General features: G+C 40.6%; 1 protein-coding gene across 2 annotated transcripts in view; it reads left to right on the top strand.

The window, feature by feature from the left end:
• The window catches only part of ABCA1 (ATP binding cassette subfamily A member 1), a 147,107-nt gene that overhangs the window by 2,216 nt on the left and 132,246 nt on the right, over positions 1-12,645 (top strand). The gene's annotated exons all lie outside the window — the stretch shown is intronic.

The raw sequence follows: 12,645 nt of genomic DNA, 5'->3' as shown, positions 1-12,645 counted from the left end.
TTTTTTTTCTTTTTTTTTTTTAACGGCCGTAGTTTAGAACCCAGACTTAAATTATGATCTTCTTTTCAAACAAAACTTAAAGTCCTTAAGTTTTCATCTCCCCTTTTGTTTCAGCCTATTCTTCTCATACCTACCACAAAAATAATGGAGGCTTTCTGTTGAGAAACTTTCCGTTTCTGTTGAGAATATCATTCTCTTGAGAAACTTTCTCCTAAATCAGAGAAAGTATGGAAACATGGAAAGTATTCCTGAGTAGAACCTCTACAGATATTACAATATTTTTCAAATACAAAGTTTCCATTGTCAGCCTTTTTCCCAAGTACTTCCACAGACCATTAAATAATTCCACAAACCATTAAAGTAATTAATGCTAGGGAATTTTAGGAAAACATTGGTTTACAATCAGAAGGACCGGGGAAGGGAGAGGGTCTTCAGCCTTCATGATGACTACAAGCCATTTAAGGGACTAGAATTGCTACTGTTGTCAGAGCAGTTTAGGAGTCTGTATTTGAGCACCCGCATAGTGTTCCAGAATGACATATCTGACTGTAACCTGGACATCTGTGATATGTTGTCTCCCCTGCAGATGAGCATTTGAAATCTCAACCCTCGTTATTTCTACGAGTGCAGGCCTATAATGGACCCTGGACACATTTTTTTTTTTTTTTTTTTTTTTTGAGATGCAGTCTCGCTCTGTTGCCCAGGCTGGAGTGCAGTGGCGCGATATCAGCTCACTGCAAACTCCACCTCCTGGGTTCAAGCGATTCTCCTGCCTCAGCCTCCTGAGTAGCTGGGAGTACAGGCGCATGCCACCATGCCTGGCTAATTTTTGCATTTTTAGTAGAGACAGAGTTTCACCATGTTGGCCAGGATGGTCTCGATCTCCTGACCTCTTGATCCACCCGCCTCGGCCTCCCAGAGTGCTGGGATTATAGGCGTGAGGCACTGCGCCCGACCCTTGGACACATTTTGACTTAGAACATATTTTCGGTTTGTGTGAGACAGTGCATTAGTGCAGGATTGGAAAAGAGTGATCAGGGCTTGATTGTTTTCAAGGATTGGTTTCTTCTGCTCAAGGAAGTCCCAGTGTAAACATAAAAAAAGAATGAAACTGAAGAAGTTCAGCGACTTAGCTTTTTATTATCTTCTGTAGTACTTACCTTTTTGGAGAAGAGTTGGTTGGGATATTTTTCCATTTAAATCTTTTTTTTTTTTAAAGGATCTTCTCTCCCATAAGCCGGGATACTTAAGCTATATGTGTAGTGGCTACAAATTAAGGTCTTCAACTGTTTTCATTTTTAGCTCCTAGAATAAGTGAACATTACTTTAGATAGACTCTTCTAATTATGAAGATATCTAGATGTCTAGAAAATATCAAAATGCATGTGGTTTTTGCATTTCTAAAATACTTTTAAAACCAAATACTTTTTTTTTTTTTTTTTCTGAGATGGAGTCTTGCTCTTTTGCCTAGGCTGGAGCGCAGTGGAGTGATCTTGGCTCACTGCAACTTCCGCCTCTCAGGTTCAGGTGATTCTCCTGCCTCAACCTCCTGAGTAGCTGGGATTACAGGTGCGTGCCACCACACCCGGGTAGTTTTTGTGTTTTTAGTAGAGACAGGGTTTCACCATGTTGGCCAGGCTGGTCTCGAGCTCCTGACCTCAAGTGATCTGCCAGCCTCAGCCTCCCAAAGTGCTGGGATTACAGGCATGAGCCACCACACCGGCCTCAAATACATTTTTTTAAAGTATCCAGATATTAAATAAATAATACGATTATAGTAGTTGTTATGGTCATTTACTCTAGCATCAAATTTTAAAAGATCATTCTGAACACTTGTTTTGTTTATGCTGAGAGAAGGCCTACTCTAAAATATGCAGCCATCTTCATATCTGCATGTGGATACAACCATGAATGGCCAAAGTTATTGCAATGTTGAATAGATACTTATATAGCACTGTGTAGCAAGTACTGTTTGAAATGTTTTTCATGTGTTTATTCATTGTATTTATTTTGAGATAGGGTCTTGCTCTGTTGCACAGGGTGGAGTGCAGCTGCACAGACAAGGCTCACTGCAACCTCAGCCTCCTGCGCTCACGTGATCCTCATACATCAGCCTCTTAAGGAGCTGGAACCACAGGCACGCACCACTGCGCCTGGCTAAATTTTTAAAATATTTTGTAAAGACAAGGTCTCACTATGTTGGCCAGACTGGTCTTGAACTCCTGGGCTCAAGCGAACCTCCCACATCAGCCTCCCAAAGTGCTGGGATTACAGGCATAAGCCACTGTGCAGGTCATCAAATGCTAATTGAATTTTCACAAAAAAACCATTTATTGTCCCTAGTTTACAAGATTAAGTAAATGAGAAGCTAATTTTTCTCTGGCCATATACCTTGCAAGAGGCAGAGCTAAGACTTGAATCCAGCCAGTAAGCTCCGGAGTTCTTTAACTCCCGCACTAACATTTCAGCTGCTGCAACCAGGGAGCTTTTCAAGGATGATCACCACATTCTCTACATTCATCTGCTATAATCCTTATCAGAATCTACAGCCTGTATCATATTTTCCTTGTTGCTGTGAGTGGGTCAGCCAAATTCTCTTTAACTTGAAATCTTGGTGGCATAGGAATTGCAACATCCTGGAAAGAATAGAATAAAATTTACTCAACTCTAATTTTTTACCTGGTTCATAGTGAAAACTATACTATTGCTTCAGTCAGATGTTTGCGAATAGCTGTGTGATCTCAAAATGTTTTCCTGTATGATCTATAGAAAATGGAATGATAGAGTATTAGGCTGTAAGGGCATAAGAAACAAAGGAAAAAGAGAAGTGAACTGTTAGTTTAGTTGTAAAACCTAACTTTGGTGAATTGTAAAAATTTGTTGTAATACAATATGATTCTTGCTTGTCCTGTCCTTGATGATGTTGTGGACCTTTTGAAATAAGCTATTTCTCTGTTACCGCTGTTAACTGTTTAGAAATCAAATTTAGCTTTTTCTTAAGATATATATATTTTTGGAAAATAAACACAGTTTCAAAGTCTGCCTTGTTGGCTGGGTGCAGTGGCTCACTCTTGTATTCTCAGCACTTTGGGAGGCCAAAGCAGGAGGATCACTTGAGGTCAGTTCAAGACCAGCCTGGCAAACATGGTGAAACCCTGTCTCTACTAACAATACAAAAATTAGCTGGGCGTGGTGGTGGAGTGCTTGTAATCCCAGCTATTGGGATTGGGAGGCTGAAATAGAAGAATTGCTTGAACCTGGGAGGCGGAGGTTGCACTGAGTCGAGATCCTGCCACTTTACTCCAACCTGGGCGACAGGGTGAGACTCCATCTTGAAAAAAAAAGTCTGCCTTGTAAAAGTGAAATAGGATGAGAAAGTGCCTTTGTTATTAATTGGTGTAGTGAATTAGAAATAAACTCTTTGAAGACACCTCTTGGTAAAAATAGTTACACTTACTGTTGATTTATGGTATGTTGGATATGTTTTTAAGTTTTCCGTGTAATAACTCAGTTCATTCTCATGAGAACCATGTGAAATAGGTACTTTTATTGTCTTTATAGATGGGAAACTGAGGTATAGGTAGGCTAGGTAGATGATTATGGAGTTCGTAAGTAGTGGAGCTGAAGTTGCATCCCAGACAATTTGGCTTCCATGAGTTTACCAGTCTCATGGTAAAGACTTTGTCAGACTATCAAAGTTTTGACAAATGAAATATTAGCAAAAGGCCAAAAGTGATTCTCTATTTTCATTTAAGTATCTTCACCTGAAAATAGTTGCCTGAATAAGTAGCCTGCATAGAAAGGTACATTTTAGAAATACTTGAGGCCAGAGAATGAAAAGCTTACATAAAATTGATTTCCGGTGGGGCCTTCAGTTACTCTCCATTCTATGAAGACCACAAATAGCATTCAGGCAAAGAGCATTTATTCCAACAATGGAGGAGCATTGGATTTGGTTCTTAAAACAAAATAAAGTGTGAAATCCTGTCTTTCCCATGTTGAAAACAAAGTTGGTACAAAACCCTTTAGCTTTTGTAAACCTCCTTTAAGACCCGATTTAAATGCTTCCCGCCTCATGAGGCTCTTCTGGATTCACTCCTTCCCATCCCTGAGTTGAAAGTAAGATCCCCTTCTCTTTACTTCCATTAGACTTGGATTACAGCACTCTTTGTGTCATGTATTTAATTCTGTTTTTTAATTATAGTTAACATGTATTTGTCTTCCTCTTGAGTGTATGCTTCTCTAGAGGAAGGTCTTTGATTCATTCTCCCCAGGCCTTAATTCATCCCACTTAATATGGAAAAAATTTAATAAATGCTGACTTAAATAAGTCCAACAAGGAGAATGGGAAGCTCATGTTTGCTTCCTGTCTTCTAAAAGACTACTTAAGATAACAGGATAATCACAGAAAAGCATTAGAATTATATGAGAAACAACTGTAGTTAAGGCTAGGATTATGTTAGACTGAGAAATTTTAGTGCATACTTAAGTTATTTAGGCCAGGTTACTTTTTGTAGAACAAACGTTTCTGTTTTGCTCAGTTTCATTTCCGTTTCTGAGGCAGCTGTGATTTAAGAAAATGCTCTAGTCTGTGGCATTCCATATTCAAGTACTTTGAGTTGTATATTAATTTATTTTTGTTAATAAGAGTGAGATGACTCACTAAGTAATTTAGAGATTTAAACACTTTTTAAAAAAACAGAGTAACTTCATATGCATTGGATCTATTCTTCTATAAAGTCTTTTCTTGGGGGGGGGTGTTTGTTTAAAATTCCCCAGTGTTTTCTCTGCCAAATCCAACTTTCAAGAAGCATTTGGAAGTCAAAGCATTTTATCTGGCTAGTCTTAAAGTCCAGATATTTTGTGATAGCTGGTATTTAGTTTATGATATTTCCCAGGAAGAACTTTTTAGTAGTTGAACCATTTATGAAAGACTTCCTTGAAGCTACCTTAGAGAGTTGATTTAGTTCTTCCTAAATAAGTAAATAGAATATATTATTAGTATTAGGACATCTTGAAGTGTAGATGCAAATATTTGTGAAAAAGAACATGGATATCAGAGTCAAATTAATGTAGATTGGAATTCTGGTTATTACTAATGGATATCTGACATTAGGCAAGTTGCTGATCACTCTTTGCCTCAGTTTCATCTTCTGTAAAATAGGTATTTGCGTGTGTGTATAATGTGAACCATATAATATAATGCTTGGCCTATAGTGACATTTATTCATACGAGTGTTTTCAGTGATTTTAAAAGCTTGCTTTAGGCCGGGCACAATGGCTCATGCCTATAATTCCAGCACTTTGGGAGGCCAAGGTGGGCGGATCATGAGGTCAGGAGTTCGAGACCAGCCTGACCAACATGGTGAAACCCCGTCTCTGCTAAAAATACAAAAATTAGCTGGGTGTGGTGGCGCAAGCCTGTAATCCCAGCTACTCAGGAGGCTTAGGCAGAAGAATCGCTTGAACCCGGGAGGCGGAGATTGCAGTGAGCCGATATGGTGCCACTGCACAGAGCGAGACTCCATCTCAAAAAAAAAAACAACAAAAAAACTTGCTTTATAGTTTACTTCCACATCAAATTATCTTCATCCCATGTTACTTGCATTGATATCCCAGACGTGAAAAAAAAAAAAAAGATGATAACAATGACAGTTATTAAATTAGGTTCCACTCTTATTCTAGATCACCAATTCATATTACTATTCAGACTTGGAACATTAAATTTTAGTTAAACTTTTTTTCAAATATGCATATAATTGTCAGTGGTTACTATATTTTGGGGAAGAGATTGTTGGCTTCTTTGAAGAAAGATACGGATTTTCTCTTCAGAAAAAATACACATGGGCTCATATAATCCAAATTTTGTGTGTAATTACAGGGTGTTAATGAATGCCCCAAATCCATTAAGAAGCCATGTGACCTTGGACAAGTCATTTTACTTTTCTGTTTTTTAGGTTGTTGGTCTGTAAAATGATACTACTTGACTTTTAAAGAGCCCTTCAAGCTCTTATGTCCTCTAACCCCAGGTCTGTATTCAGAAGAAGGGGTGATCCTTTAATTAGAGCCATCTAGAGATCTGAGGAACATGCTGAGCATTAGTGTAACATACCATGTGGATTTTGAGAGGTAAAGAAGAAATAACCAGGGAATGCCTCAGAGCATTCCTAATCAGATCGATGACAGAAGAAAGGAATGAGAGGGAGGAGAGGAAGCTGTTGAAATTTCCTATTTACCTGCTTTGAGTGAATGAAGATTTGAATCATAGAACCAGAAGGGGTTCTCATCTGAAATGCAAAGGAAGGAGGAGTTGGTTTAATTCAATAAGTTTCAGTTGAGTAAACATGATTTAGTGAGACACTGTTCTTGCTTCTGACTCACCATTTGGAAAATCTCTCTAAAATAAAATTGGACTCTCCATCTCGGACATCATTTTGGGTATAGGTTTTGCTTTTTTTTTTTGAGATGGAGTCTCGTTCTGTTGCCCAGGCTGGAGTGCAGTGGCACAATCTCGGCTCACTGCAACCTCTGCCTCCCAGGTTCAAGCAGTTCTCCTGCCTCAGCCTCCTGAGTAGCTGGGACTACAGGCACGTGCCACCATGCCTGGCTAATTTTTGTATTTTTTTAGTAGAGACAGGGTTTCACTATGGTGGCTAGGCTGGTCTTGAACTCCTGACCCTGTGATCCGCCCGCCTCGGCCTCCCAGAGTGCTGGGATTACAGGTGTGAGCCACAGTGCCCTGCCTAAGTTTTGCTTCTTATAGTGGATTCCTGTTAAGCCAATAGGTGATCAAAGGAAAACATAACCAACTCTTCAGGCTCATTCATCATGCTTCGAGAATAGCATGCTAGTACCCATCCTAGGAGGAGAATTGGACTATACCTCATGAGGATAGTTTTAAGTATCTCAGAAGACCCTCACTGGGGGTAGGTGGGTAAGACACAAAGCTTTCTAAAAGCGTTGTCCCAAATTTGTTGCTTGAGAGATCATAACAAATTAGGAGTGGAAAGAAGGAGTAAAAGGAGGAAGAGGTTTCTGGCCAGGCTCAGGGAGGGGGAAGGAGCTGCTAGGAAGATGTTTGGTTGTCATATCCGTGTTCACCCTTGCTTTGCAAAATTCTTGTAGGTTGCCAGGTTGGGAGTAATTGTTTTTGACAAGAGTCAAACCAAGCTTGTTTTCTTGAAGAAGCAAGTCTTTGGAGGGTGGGGGCTTGAAGTCTGTTGGATCTGGTATTTAGGTGATACACTTTGACGTAAAGGCAACACTGATGCAAGCAGCAGCTTTCCTTGGAAAGGCAGGGAGAAAGTGAAGGCCCAGACTGATGAGCTTACACTGACCTGCAGACCCTTCTCCACTCCCAGGCATGTTTGGTGGCAGAGTTTACCTTAGTTGGGGTTAGGCTGTTGTCTGGTACTGTGAGAGAGAAGGAAGAAGAAGATACGATATTAACAACAATACATATTTATATTTCAAAATTAAATGCACCAATACACCTACAGTGCTTTTAAACGGAAATTTAGTTGTTCAGCAAATGTTTGTTAAACACCATGTACTGTGGAAAGTACTAGGTGCTGGACAAAGGTCGAAAGACTTTTAAGAATCTGCCACCATTAATGATCTCTTTTTGCTTGGCATTCAAGGCTCTTTGAAATGAGACTGTGACCCATTTTGATAGTTTTGTCCTGGATTATGAGACACATGCTCGAAGGAACTATAGCTGGTTTTCTCACCAGACTGATTAACATATAGTATGGTTTGGTACCTGTTAAATGAGTCTCTCTCTACAGGTTTTCATCTTCTACTTTAAGAACCCCTTCCTGGTGTTGTTTGGCTTCTCGTTGTTCTGGAATCTCATGTCCATCTCATGTATTTGCCTTGGTTCACACTCGATCTTCTACTCGTATTCCTCACCTACTGAAATTTTACCCATCAACCAGATGTGGGTGATAGAACACAGCATGGGCTAGTTCTTCTTATATATGATCTCATTTAATTTTCACTGGAACTCTGAGATAGGTAACATTTCAGCCCACTCAAGTTGACTCACATTTTTGTAATCATCAATATATTTAAAAATAACTTTATATTTGACCTGTAATTGGAAAACCAGTATGAGTTATCATAAATGAAAGGTAATTTTAAAAATAATTTGAATGGAGACAAATTATTTTTCTTACAGTCTATGTGTAAGATAAACTATTGGTTCCCAAAGGCCTCAGCTGACCATGAGACTTCTCTTACTTTGTTGAAAAGGGAATTAGCAAGCATTAAAGAGGTGTCAAAAAGAAGACTAAACAAAAGCTTACTCCTTTTTTTTTGTGAGACAAGTCTTGCTCTGTTGCCCAGGCTGGAGTGCAGTGGCACCACCTCGGCTCACTGCAACCTCTTCCTCCTGGGTTCAAGCGATTCTCCTGCCTCAGCCTCCCTAGTAGCTGGGATTACAGGTGCGTGCCACCACACCCGGCTAATTTTTGTATTTTTAGTAGAGATGGGGTTTCACCATGTTGGCCAGGCTGGTCTCCAACTCCTGACCTCAGGTGATCCACCCACCTCGGCCTCCCAAAGTGCTAGAATCACAGGCGTGAGCCACCGCACCTGGCCGCTTACTCCTTAATGTACTAAGAATGTTATATAGGCTGAAGAAGTGCTGAAAAGAACCATATTTTCTCATGATGTGGTTCAATGTTTAATACTGTGCTTGTTCATCTCCTAAAATCCTCTGAATATCACTTAAGTTCATCCTGTGTAACTCTCCCACATTTGGGGAAATACTGAGCTTGCCTATTATTATCTTAGCCCCATATTTCAGATGATGCACCTGACCCAAGGAGAAGTTAAATAACTTGTTTATGGTTCCATATTTGGCTAATGGCAGAGCCAGGGATTCAAACTTTTGTCTGTCTGACTCCCAAGTTTGTGCTTTTCCCACTTGGCTGAATTTCTCATGCTACCTCCTCCATAACACCTTCCCTAGAACTTTTAAGGAATGCTTCCCCTGTTCTCTCATAGCATTTTAATGTAAGTTGCCAAAGTGTCCCAGTTTGCACCCCTACCAGCAATGTGGGAGGAAATAGCAACGTATTTTTGTTGTTGGGGTCTAGTGTTACAGTTTCTTATGCTCTTTGGGATGTATATTCCATGGCTACTGAATACCCAAGTCCCAAGCAGTTTTCTTAGATTCAGAAGGTCATCCACTTCAGCTTCTTCATCAAAAAGACATGTTTTCTGGCTGGGCGCGGTGGCTCACACCTGTAATCACAGCACTTTGGGAGGTGGAGGCAGGAGAATTGCTTGAACCCAGGAGGCTGAAGTTGCAGTGAGCCGAGATCGCACCACTGCCCTCCAGCCTGGGTGACAGAGTGAAACTCTGTGTCAAGAAAAAAAAAGACAAAAAAAAAAAAAGACTTGTTTTCTGTTCCATTACCTACAGTAGTAGAATGGCTTGCTAAATTTATTCTCCAGCTGCCATTAACTGCAAATTAAAATCTTAGTCTCTTGCCTCTTTAATCCAGGCTTCTTCATACTATACCAGAATTTAGGATAACTATTACAGTGCCCTTTATAGGAGAGAAAAAAGAAATTGTGTCTCTAGACATCTGTTCCTTTCAGCTTAAAATGGACACTGAAATGTTAAATATTGGACTGACCTCATTTATTTCTCCTGTCTGTTGGTCCAATTTGAATCTTAAGGCATTTTTCAATTGGAATTTTTTGTTTCTCTCAAATAAATATTGTTCTTTGTAAGTCTGAATCAGAACAAAATCCTGAATGTTGAGGGTTTCCTAAAGGCTGTTTCTTTATGCAAAAGCGTGAAACCCGATGTTGATGTTGGCTGCTTAAAATTAACTGTGAATCAAGGCAGGGTTTTTATTTTTATTTTTTTTTACTTTAATGATTGTGTTAATTATAGTGAAAACCTTGAGTTCACGAGAAAGAAAGCCTTTGGTCAAGTATTGTTTATTAAGTTGTCAGTCTTGTTGCAGGATTTGCAAATTTAGTGGAATTAGTGCCATTTTTCAGTTTACAATTCCAGTCACATTTCACAGGATCAGAGCATGGCTTTCTTCTCTGTGGAGCAAATAGAGGGCTGTGTGACCCTTGGTTCCAGTGGCTTCCATTAAGCACAGTAGATAGGTCCCTGGACTCTGCAGAGGAGAGCATGGCACTCTGACCCCAGATGGCACTCCATTTTGGGACATTGTCCAATTCTAGTTCATAGCGTATGTGACCAACACCAGCTCTCACCTGATGTAAACACTTAGCGTGTTGTTGCTTGGGGGATTGGATTGTGTGAATTTTTCAAAGCTACGGTTGAGAAAAGGAGGCTACCAAAAATGCAACCCAATAATTCCATTTTTGGGAATTATTCCCACTTTTGTTCAATTTTTCCCACTTTGTTCTTTGGCACACAGAATGTTTGATTTGTGAAAATCTTAATAACAGTAGTTCTTTCTGTAGGGAATACTCAGAATCTTGATAATATTGGAATAATACAGATCCTTTTGTAGGATCCTCTCAGACCTCATACAATAGAGTTCATGTAGTCAATATTTAAAGAAAAACACCCTTAAGTTTTTGTTTTTCAGAATCACCAGTAAGTGGATTTAAACTTGTGATCTTATTCCCCTTTCTTCTCTTAATTTAGTGAGGCAGCCAGCAAGAAGGTTTGTTTTGGTTATTCGAAAGAAGGAGTTTGGTTGAAGTTTTGGAGGGCAAGACTTAGACTCTGTGTCTCTGCTTGCCCTGGAACGTTGATTAAATTGTCATTAACCGAGTTAGCTGGCCCTCGCCGGGCTGCAGAAATAGACGTGTCTTGCACACATGACATATGACTCTCTCAAGAGCTGGCTGGTGAAAGGATGTTCTGGGGAAGGCTGCTGATACTGTATGAACTAGAACTGGACAAGAACCTGGAGATTGAATAACTCAGTTTGGCACAAGTAAAGGGAATAAAGGGTTAAGGTGGCAAAATTGTATCCAGGTGTTGATAGGCTTCCTGAGTTCCTGACTTGAGCCTATGGGTTTAGAGTTCAAGGCTCCTTACCAATGCTGACAGTCTTATACTCTAGGTTGAACCTCCGGGGAAGGTGCCCTTGCTTGCTGGCATGTTTACCAGGGGTTCTAGAGCCTCAATCACAGATTCTCTCCAGCTCACATGAAGTTAATGAAAATGAATGTCCTTCCCTACAAATTAGAGAGGCTTTGAGGAAAAATCAAATTAAATGCACTCCTGCTTGAACTTATGTTTCTTAGAACACAGCTGGAAATTTTGTCACCCAAACCTTTACTTTCAGTGAAATTTCTTGACTGGTTTGTTAGTGTAGTGAATCTGCTTTAACTATCTTTTCTTATCCCTGAGCTTTTACTTCCATTCTACATATGTTTGTGGAGCACTGCGTCATCGTGGGTTCAGTGTAGTGGAGAGTAGGAAGATGGTGAGACACAGTAGCTTGTTGCACATGGCTTAATTTATCAGGGATCACTGATAAGTTGGTACACTAGAGAAGGTTGTAGGTAGAGCTGAAAAGATGGAGGAATTATAAGGCTCAGATTTCTCTCTCTCTTTTTTTTTTTAGAGATGGAGTTTCACTCTTGTTGCCCAGGCTGGAGTTCAATGGCATGATCTCAGCTCACTGCAACCTCTGCCTCCCGGGTTCAAGTGATTCTCCTGCCTCAGCCTCCTGAGTAGCTGAGATTACAGGCACCCATTACCATGTCCAGCTACTTTTTTTGTATTTTTAGTAGAGATGGGGTTTTACCATGTTGGCCAGGCTGGTCTCAAACTCCTGACCTCAGGTGATCACCTGCCTCGGCCTCCCAAAGTGCAGGGATTACAGGCATGAGCCACTGCGCCTGGCCAAGGCTCAGATGTCTAATAGAGATTTCTAATGGACATAGAGGCTGGAAGAAATGGGATGGACAGGAAAACTGAGTCAGGTGCTAAAAACTTGTAGGGGGCCGGGTGCGGTGGCTCACGCCTGTAATCCCAGCACTTTGGGAGGCTGAGGCGAGCGGATCACGAGGTCAGGAGATCGAGACTATCCTGGCTAACACGGTGAAACTCCGTCTCTACTAAAAATACAAAAAATTAGCCGGGCGTGTTGGCAGGCGTCTGTAGTCCCAGCTACTCGTAGTCCCAGCTACTTAGGAGGCTGAGGCAGGAGAATGGCGTGAACCCGGGAGGCGGAGCTTGCAGTGAGCCGAGATCGCGCCACTGCACTCCAGCCTGGGCGACAGAGCCAGACTCCGTCTCAATAAATAAATAAATAAAATAAAATAAAATAAAATAAAATAAAAACTTGTAGGGAGGTGGCAGTGTGCTATGGAGGATAGGTGCAACCTCCGTGAGAATGTAGAGAAAATAGGATAAGTGAGTGGTGCGAGGACCCCCAAGAGAGGGTTTTATAGTAAAACAATGGTCAGAAGTGGCAACAGGATACCGTGTAATGCTTTCACCTCTACCAATGCACTGGGTACTGGAGAGCGCTCCAGTTTGCTCTGGAAAGGCCCTTTCTGTGGACAAAGAATACAGAAAAGAGATTCCTTTAATAAACCACTCACTCTGTGCCCCACCCTTGATGAATACTTCACTCCGTGAAATTGGCAGAATTAATCATGATAATAGCTATTGTACACTTACTTTGT

Source organism: Pongo abelii, chromosome 13 (assembly GCF_028885655.2).
Source record: "Pongo abelii isolate AG06213 chromosome 13, NHGRI_mPonAbe1-v2.0_pri, whole genome shotgun sequence".
In the NCBI taxonomy this organism is placed as follows: domain Eukaryota; kingdom Metazoa; phylum Chordata; class Mammalia; order Primates; family Hominidae; genus Pongo; species Pongo abelii.
This window is presented reverse-complemented; position numbering and strand designations above follow the sequence as displayed.